General features: G+C 40.5%; 1 long non-coding RNA gene across 1 annotated transcript; it reads left to right on the top strand.

The window, feature by feature from the left end:
* Positions 1-309: 309 nt before the first annotated feature.
* LOC112435164 (uncharacterized) lies at positions 310-10,646 on the top strand. The gene is made up of 3 exons (XR_003024455.2): positions 310-461; positions 9,526-9,574; positions 10,142-10,646. It is a non-coding gene; the product is annotated as an uncharacterized LOC112435164 (long non-coding RNA).
* The last annotated feature ends 1,020 nt before the right edge of the window (positions 10,647-11,666 follow it).

Genomic DNA, 11,666 nt, shown 5'->3' with positions numbered 1-11,666 from the left:
TGGCAGCGCAGGATTTCCGCTGCTAAAACTAAACAGAGCTCACTGAAAGGCACAGCCAATCACATTGGCCATATTTGTCACATGACGTACACTGTAAAATGTAATATTGTGTTTAATTAAAAATATTAAATAGGGTGAACTCAATTTTTAACAATTTTTTATTAGAACTCGATTTAAATAAGTTACCAGTACTTTTTATGCGAAAATGCTGATAAACTCAATTTATTTGAGTTGTCTTAACTTAGAAAAACTAAGTAAGCTGGAAGTTTTGCTTCTCAGTGCGGAAGGATGAAAGATGTGTTTTGAAAATGCCACGTGACTACCGTCCTCCTACCTCTCGGATCAGTCCGCATGTTCATGGTGCCAGCATTTGTTATGGAATATGTTGAGCAAACCTGGAGAAGCGTCAGTTCAAGAGATTATTGTCATTGCTGTGGATCTTTACCTGATACACTGACTTGGTGAGTAAATGTTTACTCTTATTCAAACTGATTTTGTGGCTTCTCTTAGTTTTGCACCAGGTTTATAATCTTGCTAGCTAGTTAGTGTTAGCCTAGCGTTGCTGCTGCTGCTGGGCTCATGTTACTTAAAAATTAACACCACAGCCTTAAAAACCTTACATAAAACTATGTCTGTGAAATTTTCTGTTGATTGTTTGAAATAAAAAAAAGTGAGATAAGAGCTCAGACAAAATTCTTCGGGAGGTGCAGCCGTTAGGGGTGGGGTGTGGTGTGGTGTGGGGGGTATTTTCAATCCATAGCCATAACTAACTAACTAACTAAATAACTAATTATATATATCGTGTTTAACCTGAGTAGCAAAAGAGTGCAGGGGGCGTTGAAAAGAATAAGACAGGAGTTAGCTGTGCTCCCGGACTCTATCCGGTTGTTCAGTCTGACGTCACTAGCAGTGTCTGGGTCTAAACTCCGCTGCGGGTCCATATATCAAACGATCACTATGGCATTACTGAGAGTTGAAAAACTGTCTAAAGTCTTTCATCTTTAATAAAATGATCAGCGTTCTGCTCTACCAGGTGTAACAATTGAGTTTAACATCCAGGCATCCATGAAAACGGAATTTATGACATTTAACGGAGTTAGAAGTTAGCAGGGAGTTAGCTCGCTAGCTTCTATCTAAATACAATATAGCATGTCCTGACTGCAGGGTTTTGGAAACAAATTCAAACGTACAGCTCTGTTATCACTTCCAGCATAAATGAAGACAGAAAACTAAACAGCAGTGACGTTTGTAGGGTTACTGAAGTTGGGCTAGCTGGTATATAATGATGTGCTACGTGACCGCTAGCGACACAGCTATGTTAGCATAATATAAACAAGCTAACTTTTTTTCCACTCGATAAAAGTTAACGTGAGTGTTCTCGGTGGTCAGAAACAAATGTAATCGCATGGCAGGATGCTGTAAAAGGACCAAACTTCAGCCAGGAGAACAACTGAGATAATCCATCCACAATACGAGGTTAGTCATTCATATACTGCTGCATGGGCTGGGCTGTAGTTACATCCTAAGGTTTTAAAAACTGAGCTTAAATAAATGATTAGTGGTAATAAAAGCCGAGGGAGGTCAACAGTGATCACTGACTGTTTTAGGAGCTTTTTGAGATCAAATAGAAGAAAATACATAACATTAAACATGTTAACAACACAAAAGCCATATTAAACGCAGACTACTTTAGACCCGGAAGTAGGATTCGTCGCGTCATCACTGAACAACCGGATTGAGCCTTGACCTCCCGGCCAGCTATCGCGCTGGTGGATAACAGAGCTCTCCGAAAACGTGGAAGCACTTTTGCAAATATGTGATATTTTGATAAATTAAGTAGATATTTGAGCATTACACAGCTACATTCTCGCCTGAAAATATCATAAAAGGTTATTTTGTGACCCAGAAAGGGTAGTCTGGGGAAAAGGAGGATCGCATTTGTCGCAGGTTGTCGGAGCCTGTGCGTACGGTGGCCCCTAGAGACAAAGCACTTGCAAACTCCAAAACACTTGCAAACTCCAAAACACATGCAAAATCCAAAACACTTGCAAACTCCAAAACGCTTGCAAAATCCAAAATACTTGCAAACTCCAAAACACTTGCAAAATCCAAAACACAACGGAAGTGCTCCAGGACGCTAGGGGCAGTGTTGAGCTTGATTTGCAAAATAAACGGCAAGTTTTTCTGTATGGGACGGTCTAGTCTCCGTTGCGCTTCCCAGGTTGCCTAGCAACCATGATACTAACCGCTGGAAACGTGTCATACAACTTTGTTTGACAGAAATGAAGGAGAACATATTTTGTTCATTTGTTTGTTTGTTTCTACAAGAGCTTTGTGTGATTTGATAAGTATCTGAGGCTGAGACCACAGGACAGTAAAACATGATTTTTGGGCTTCATTTCTGGACTGAACAGTCATTTAAGATTAGTTAGTAAATAACAATTAGCTAATGTTGTTCATGAGACTAAAGTCATATCACTTTGGTAATGTAAATATAATATGGCCAATATTATAGTTATTATATTAATCATTATTAGCTATTACAGCAGTGAACATGAACTCTGTGCCAAATACTGAGCCTCAGTACAGATTCAAGTTGCAGCTATTTACAGTGGGGCAATAAAGTATTTAGTCAGCCACCGATTGTGCAAGTTCCCCCACTTAAAATGATGACAGAGGTCAGTAATTTGCACCAGAGGTACACTTCAACTGTGAGAGACAGAATGTGAAAAAAAAAAAATCCATGAATTCACATGGTAGGATTTGTAAAGAATTTATTCGTAAATCAGGGTGGCAAATAAGTATTTGGTCAATAACAAAAATACAACTCAATACTTTGCAACATAACCTTTGTTGGCAATAACAGAGGTCAAACGTTTACTATAGGTCTTTACCAGGTTTGCACACACAGTAGCTGGTATCTTGGCCCATTCCTCCATGCAGATCTTCTCGAGAGCAGTGATGTTTTGGGGCTGTCGCCGAGCAACACGGACTTTCAACTCCCGCCACAGATTTTCTATGGGGTTGAGGTCTGGAGACTGGCTAGGCCACTCCAGGACTTTCAAATGCTTCTTACGGAGCCACTCCTTTGTTGCCCGGGCGGTGTGTTTTGGATCATTGTCATGTTGGGAGACCCAGCCTCGTTTCATCTTCAAAGTTCTCACTGATGGAAGGAGGTTTTGGCTCAAAATCTCACGATACATGGCCCCATTCATTCTGTCCTTAACACGGATCAGTCATCCTGTCCCCTTGGCAGAAAAACAGCCCCATAGCATGATGTTTCCACCCCCATGCTTCACAGTAGGTATGGTGTTCTTGGGATGCAACTCAGTATTCTTCGTCCTCCAAACACGACGAGTTGAGTTTATACCAAAAAGTTCTATTTTGGTTTCATCTGACCACATGACATTCTCCCAATCCTCTGCTGTATCATCCATGTGCTCTCTGGCAAACTTCAGACGGGCCTGGACATGCACTGGCTTCAGCAGCGGAACACGTCTGGCACTGCGGGATTTGATTCCCTGCCGTTTTAGTGTGTTACTGATGGTGACCTTTGTTACTTTGGTCCCAGCTCTCTGCAGGTCATTCACCAGGTCCCCCCGTGTGGTTCTGGGATCTTTGCTCACCGTTCTCATGATCATTTTGACCCCACGGGATGAGATCTTGCGTGGAGCCCCAGATCGTGGGAGATTATCAGTGGTCTTGTATGTCTTCCATTTTCTGATGATTGCTCCCACTAGGGCTGGGCCATATTATACCGTTCACGGTAATACCGGTATAATGTTAGGCAACGATAGGAAAATGAAATATTGCGATAGAATGGGAGTAAAACACGCATGCGCAGTGCCTTTGTTTTCATACGCACATGGCCGATTGTTGAGTGAAACAGATGAACCAGAATTGGTTTGTAAAAATGGTGCAACTTCCGTGATGTGGAACTGGTTTGGTGTTTATCCATCAGATACACAACAAAGCACATTTTTTTGCAGAACATGCAAGCAGCCGTTGTTATTGTCATATTTGTCGGACTAAGATGCTCTTAAATCTGGGAGTAATCTGGGTCCTAAACTCCGTATGCTTCAGGTCAAACAACACTGCAGCATCACTTAGAGTTAAAAACTGTCTAAATTCTTTCATCTTTAATAAAACGATCAGCATTGCTGCTTTACCAGGTGTAACTATAAAGTTTAACTTCCAGGCATCCATGAAAACAAAAGTTATTACATTTAACAGAGTTAGAAGTTAGCAGGAAGCTAGCGGAAGTTAGCTCGCTAGTTTCGCTAGTTACCTAAGCATGATATTGCATGTTCTGACTGAGAGATTTCTGAAAAAAATCAAACGTACAGCTCTGCTATCACTTCCAACATAAATGAAGACAGGAAACTAAACAGCAGCGACGTTTGCAGGGTTACTGAAGTTGGGCTAGCTGGTATATAATGACGTGCTACGTGATCGCTAGCGACACAGCTATGTTAGCATAACATAAACAGTGAAGCTGGAGGACGAACACTAACACTTTTCCACTTATAAAAGTTAACGTGAAGGTTCTTCATGGTTAGAGACAAATGCAATCGCATGGCAGGATGCTGTAAACGGACCAAACTTCAGTCAGGAGAACAACTGAGATAATCCATCCACAATACGAGGTTAGTCATTAATATACTGCAGCAACATGGGAATAGAGCAGCTGCCAGAGAATTCAACATTAATGAATCAATGGTACAGAAGTGGAGGAAGCAAGAAGAATGAGTTTAATAAAGTTTGATTTATCTGACTGCTTTGTTTCGCTTAATGTGCCTTATAATCCCGTGCACCTTATGGTCCAAAAAATACGTACTGCACACTGCAGTTTAATGTTGCAAAGCACCTCTTTTTAACTTCAGTGGATATTATACATGGTTATGCTCAGGATATGTCAGCCCATTTCTACTGGAAATGCCTTTTGGTTAAACTTTCAGCAAGGAATTTGCATTTGCACTGTTACATTTTTATAAAGCTTTAATGTACATAAAAACCAGCTTCTTGTTTAAGTGAAAATAAATGGAAGGTTGTCTTTTTGCGCTAGTAATGTTGTGGAGTTGTATTTTGTCTCGCATCAATTATATCGTCGGTTATATCGTTATCGCAAATTTTCAAATATATATCGTGATAAATATTTTTGGCCATATCGCCCTGCTCTAGCTCCCACAGTTGATTTCTTCACACCAAGCTGCTTGCCTATTGTAGATTCACTCTTCCCAGTCTGGTGCAGGTCTACAATACTTTTCCTGGTGTCCTTCGAGAGCTCTTTGGTCTTGGCCATGGCGGAGTTTGGAGTCTGACTGTTTGAGGCTGTGGACAGGTGTCTTTTATACAGATGATGAGTTCAAACAGGTGCCATTCATACAGGTAACGAGTGGGGGACAGAAAAGCGTCTTACAGAAGACGTTACAGGTCTGTGAGAGCCAGAGATTTTCCTTGTTTGAGGTGACCAAATACTTATTTTCCACCCTAATTTACGGATAAATTCTTTACAAATCCTACCATGTGAATTCATGGATTTTTTTTTCACATTCTGTCTCTCACAGTTGAAGTGTACCTCTGGTGAAAATTACTGACCTCTGTCATCATTTTAAGTGGGGGAACTTGCACAATCGGTGGCTGACTAAATACTTTTTTGCCCCACTGTATATGTCTTATCACCTTAAATCTTCACTCAAAGACAAGTATCTTTGACAGTGCATATATAGGTGTATCATATATAAGAGACAAATGTTGTTCCTTCAGTATGTTGGCATTACTAAATTTGGCTCATTGCTTATATATATTTATAAAAAGAAAATGTATAAGCTGTGATAACTGTTTCTGATAAAATGAAGAGTAGACTGATATATTAAATATTCCTTTATTGGGTGAGAAAATCAGACCATGTCATAACTGCTTTAAGTCATACAGAATAGATATCAGAGCCTTAAACAGGCGGACTTCTGCTAAATGGGTCAAACTGGGCAGAAAGTATACAAACACATAACATCCTTATAGAATATGATGTAACACTATAGATCAACTTACCTCAGAATATATAAAGCATATAAACAATTACAGCAATATGATGCAACAAACACAGCAGTGCTACTGATCCAAAATACTCAAAGCTTCATAGAACTGAAACAAACATTTATTTTTAGCTCCATTCTGCTGCTGATACGTACTTTAGGTTTCTGAACATTACACTTGTTGCTGCCTTTCATAGTGTGTAACTTGAAGGCCCTGAGTACTTTCTCCCACACTGAAAACACTGGAATGATAAAATTATTTGAATATTACCTAATAAGACTGATTCAGGACAGACTGTTAGTTATTTCAAACTTTCCTAGCAGTCCTTCACAAACAGGGAACAGTCTGTCTATTCTCTCCATCTGTCAGCTGCTGCTGGCTCTTCCTCCTCCTCTTCCTCACACACTGCTGAGTTTGTCCTGGTGGATCATCAGGGGTGCAAAGCCTCACAGATGATGTGCAGCAGTGGGTCCCTCAGTCTGTCCTCACTCTTGACACTTGCAGTTGTCACTAGGGATGGGTATCGTTTAGGTTTTATCCGATACCGGTGCCAAATCGGTACTTTTGAAACGGTGCCGGTGCTTAAACGGTGCTCAAACCGGTGCTTAAAGAATGGAGAACACAAAATTGGTCCAAAAACCTCTCATGTTCAGCTGTTTTTTGTAAAAAGATAACCATGTTAGCCTTTTCTGCAGCTATAGGGCATATATGGTATCACTCTTGGCTGGAAGCAGTGCTTAAACAATGGAAAAAACACAAACTTTGTCCAAAAACCTCTCATGTTTAACTGTTTTCCACTTTTTCTTTGGCCATTTTAGCCTTTTTGTCCAGGGTAAAGGGAGTATCTGCCATCAAACAAGAAGACAGCCGCATGTAGCTATGATGATGTTTGCTAGTTCACCTTACATGCATTAATGTAATAACGTGGTTAGCCTACTCAACGTAAATTACACATGAACAACATTAAGCTACTCACGCAGAGAAGAACGGCTGCTGCTGCCGTCATCATCCTCATCATTTCTGCTACACTGGCAGGGCTAGGGGCCAGGACTCTCCTCTTCGTGTTTTTGGGGGATGTTGCATAACAGGCAACCCACCCGCAGTAGATGTGCTCGGTGTGAGGTCTCGCAGCAAGCTATCAAATACGGCGCATTTCTGGGCTTTTAAAAAAAACGCTATGCGTCGCCAGGTGTTTCATCGGATTTGAGGTGTTACCTCCTTTGACAGTATCACAGTATCAGCTTAAAGCACTTGTTGCAGGCTGCTGAGTTTGCATATTTTGCTGTGAAGTACAGCCAGACTTTGACCGCTTCGCCTTGGGCATTTTTAATCTGTAGCTCTGCTCTAAAAGAACGTACGTACCTGGGCCCGCCTACTATCCTCGGAAACGTAAAATGATTGGCTAGAAGTGTATCACAGCTCAGGAAAAAATAGCACCGAAATAAAGCACCGAAATGTGCGCTGCTTTTCGGTCTGGTTACTACCGTTTATGTCAGAACCGGTGCCATCATGGCACCAGACACCGGTACCCATCCCTAGTTGTCACACATGGAAATCAAATGTGTGATAAGCTGCAGGATTCAAACACAAGTGTAACGTATAAATACACGTTCATACTTTTATTACACAATCAGAGAGAAAGAAACAGAGAGAGAGTGCAGGACAGACAGACAGGTGTCTCAGGTGTACACACTGCTACAAAACAGCACAAGAGAATTCAGTGTTTGTGTTATTACGAAACAAGAAGAGTTCCCAGATGGTACAGTGGACACATGTGTGACTCCTGTGATTAAAGCATCTTTCTTTCAGCTTAACGAGTGAACCGTCAGCTCGTTCAAACACACGTTAAAGTCCGTTTGGCTCGACACCACCGAACAGAGGCAGCAATATAACATAGCTAACATTAACAGTGCAGTGAATCCTGCTTGTGCCGTGATATTCAGGACTGCAAACCGAGCAGCATCACTGACTTTCAGCCTGTTGTGTTTGTGGATATATGACTGACTTTAATTATCCACAAAATCACCAGATTCTCTGTAAGATTAAGGCCAACTATATATATATTTTGAAGTAGAGGCTTTAAAACCAAGTAAACGCTGAAAGTACAAACATCACTAATGTCACACAACTTTGCCGACATGTGGCCAACAGTAATGTTTTAATGTTCTTCATTATTAAACTTTCGCACATAAATAAGTGACACAATATTCAGTACTTGCTTTTGACAGTTCACTCTTCGGCCGCTCCCTTCTGCCGTATTTTGCGGGAAAATTATCCACACCCACCGCCGCGCTATGAATTGTGCAATATATGGGACCACGAAGCGCGCACCGGACCACGCTTGATATTTGGGGAAATCGACGGTGCATTTGGAGTACGCATTTGAAGTACACTTCGAATTGGGACAGCCGTCGTCGCGTGGCGGTAACGTAATCGCACTCAAAATGCGTACTTCAAGCGTGCGGTCTCTTAATTGGGACACAGCCACTGTAACGAATAGAACACCTGTCCTGTCTAAGAAATAGATCAATAAAGTAAAAAAAAGAATTATGAAGGGACTCCGTTAAATAGGAAAAACAAAGGAATTCAACAAATTCAAATCTAAATTGAATTTGTGGCCAACAGTAATGTTTTAATGTTCTTCATTATAAAAACATTCGCGAATAAATACGTGACATAATATTCAGTACTTACTTCTGAAAGTTTACTCTTCGGCGGCTCCGCTTCCGCCATTTTTTTCGGCAAAATTATCCACACCACAGCCGGGCTATGAAATCTGCCATATGTTGGGCCATGAAGGCTACACCGACCCATCCTTAAAATTCAGGGAAATTAAGGACGCATTTGAGGGCCGTATTTCGAGCAGCCTTTGAATTGGGACAGCCTTCGTCATGTCGCTGTGACGTAATCGGCCTTAAAATGCGGCCTTTAAGGCTGCAGACAGTCCAAATCTGGTCATTGGTACTTCCTGGCTTATGTAGTTACTAGGTAACAAAAGCTCAACACTGCCCCTAGTGTCCTGGAGCACTTCCGTTGTGTTTTGGAATTTGCATGTATTTTGGAGTTTGCAAGTGTTTTGGAGTTTGTACGTGCTTTGTCTCTAGGGGCCACCGTATGTGCGTACTTGTAAGCGTGGCAATGGCGGAGGAGCGCGGCTAAAAAACTTATTACTTTTTCTGGGTCACAAAATAAAACTTTTAAGATATTTTCAGGCAAGAATGTAGCTGTGTAAAGTTTAAGTATCTGCTCGATTTATCAAGACATCACATATTTGCAAAAATGCTCTAACGTTTTCGGAGACGTCCATTTTTTTCATGCTTTGTGGCAGCTTTTGAACATCTGTGGCATCTATTAATGTCAAATCTAGCCTTTATTTAACAACATAAGCAATCTCTATGTTACAATAATTGCACAGCCATTAAGGATCAAATCAGTTTCTGAAAAATGTTCTGTTTTTTCTCCCTCTGCTTGCTTCTTACTGTCTTTGAGGCTCGGGACCAGCACTCCTGTTGTTGGACAGAAAGACATCAACTCAGCGGTAAGTATTTTGGTTTTCCAATATATTAGCAACTGTCAGTGACATTTATATTAATCAGGCTGAACTTTAATCATACTTTAGATCAGCCTGTTTTACTTATTGTTTTATTTGTGCTTTGGTTTGGGGAAGTTTTGCTGTTGACTCCAGTTAATTCTACAAGACATGCTGTGTAAGTAAACAAACAATAACAGTTTGGTCTGCATTTCTTGAAAGATCACATCCCCCAAACTTAGTTTAGAGGGTCTACACTGTATATAGTGAAGTCTGCAAGTTTTCTAACAGCAAAATTTGTTTTGTTCCCAAATCATTTTGCACATCATTAGAATGAAAGTTATTGGCCATGTTTGCATAGCCCTTTTTAAAACGATGCTTTCATGACATTATTGTGTGTCGGGTGGGGGTCAGGGCTATCCAGACTGACAATTGGGACATTGAATGTCACCTCTCTGGTGGGGAGGGAGCCTGAGATTGTCTAAATTGGAGTCTGTTTTATACCAAATGCAGAAAAAAATGTTTTAAGAAAGCAATTAAGTTCATGTTCCAAAAAATATGATTGTTTGCTTGCAGGACACCAGGAGAGATGAGTCCTCCATCACAGATGGTGTGGTCAGTGAAGATGGTCGCCTGCAGGTTCAAGCTCATTGCATCTCCAACCCACATCCACTGCCACTGTACTTCAGGGAAGTTAAAGACTTTCTTCTGCACTTACATTTGGATCACCTCGATCCATGATAGTCATTCAGGCAGTAATGCCTGGACTGGAAACAAGCCATCCTTAAAACATTACAACATTCCAGCTCATGTGTTGGAATGAAAAACAAATGTGTTGTTTAAATCAGAGACTGCACTTGTGACAGAACAACAAATATTTTATTTTGATTATATAAATAATGTAAGTACGAAACAAACTTGTGGTAGACCTAAACTTATTTTCAGAATAATTACATCTGAGACTTTGTTTCATTGTGAGATTATAACAGTGATGGCAATATAATTGTTTGTTGTTCAGCAGAACAGTGTCCAGTATGTTGGCTGTTATACTTTGTTGTGTTTGAAAATAAAAGTTGGGCTGATTTTAACATCATTACAAAAAGTGTTGTTAATTATTTTTAATCATATTCAGGTTACCACAAATTGTTTTTTCATTTAGTTGAACTTGAAATGTTTGTCAGTAGGTAAACAATTAAAATTGTACAGTCAGAAATATCAAGTTATTCTTAATACTGCAGACTTGCAATGTGTAAGTTGTCCTAACAGTCATCTTAAGTAAGCTTTACTTACTCTTTTTGAGGCAACGAGTTTCCTCAATTTCTTTGAGTTCTGGGAACTAACAAGGCTGTACACTGTACTCAAAATGAGTAAGTTGCCCTAACTTGGTCATCTTACGTAGACTTGATCGAATTTTCTTGAGTTCTGGGAACAAATGAGCTTGTACAGAGTACTCAAAATAAATAAGTTGTCCTAATTTAGTCATTTTTAGCTAAGCTTTACTCAATTTTTTTGAGGCAACAAGTTTCCTCAATTTTTTTGAGTTCTGGGAACTAATTAGATTTTACAGTGTAGGACTCCAGTAGAGAACGTAATTTAACTCTTTCTGCACCTCTGGGTGAATGAGATGCTGACAGATCGCTTTTTTTTTCTTTCTATCGGGTTGTTTTTCTTTACTCGAAGAGATCAAATTATTGGTGGGGACAATTCAATAATCGCTGGATATTGGTGGGGACATGTCCCTTCCGTCCATGCCAAATCTACGCCCTTGGTGTGTGCCATTATCTATGCTGAACCAGACATTCCAGCAATAGCTGAGTGACAAGCAGATACAAAAGGGCTGACCTGTCACAATAAAACAGTCCCAGGTCAGTGCCACATATTCAATTCAATTCAATTCAATTTTATTTATATAGCGCCAAATCACAACAAAAGTCGCCTCAAGGCGCTTCATAGATACAGAGAAAAACCCAACAATCATATGACCCCCTATGAGCAAGCACTTTGGCGACAGTGGGAAGGAAAAACTCCCTTTTAACAGGAAGAAACCTCCGGCAGAACCAGGCTCAGGGAGGGGCGGCCATCTGCTGCGACCGGTTGGGGT

This window comes from Maylandia zebra, linkage group LG7, assembly GCF_041146795.1.
Source record: "Maylandia zebra isolate NMK-2024a linkage group LG7, Mzebra_GT3a, whole genome shotgun sequence".
NCBI lineage: Eukaryota > Metazoa > Chordata > Actinopteri > Cichliformes > Cichlidae > Maylandia > Maylandia zebra.
The sequence above is the reverse complement of the archived record's forward strand: the minus strand, read 5'-3'. Positions and strand labels throughout refer to the sequence as shown.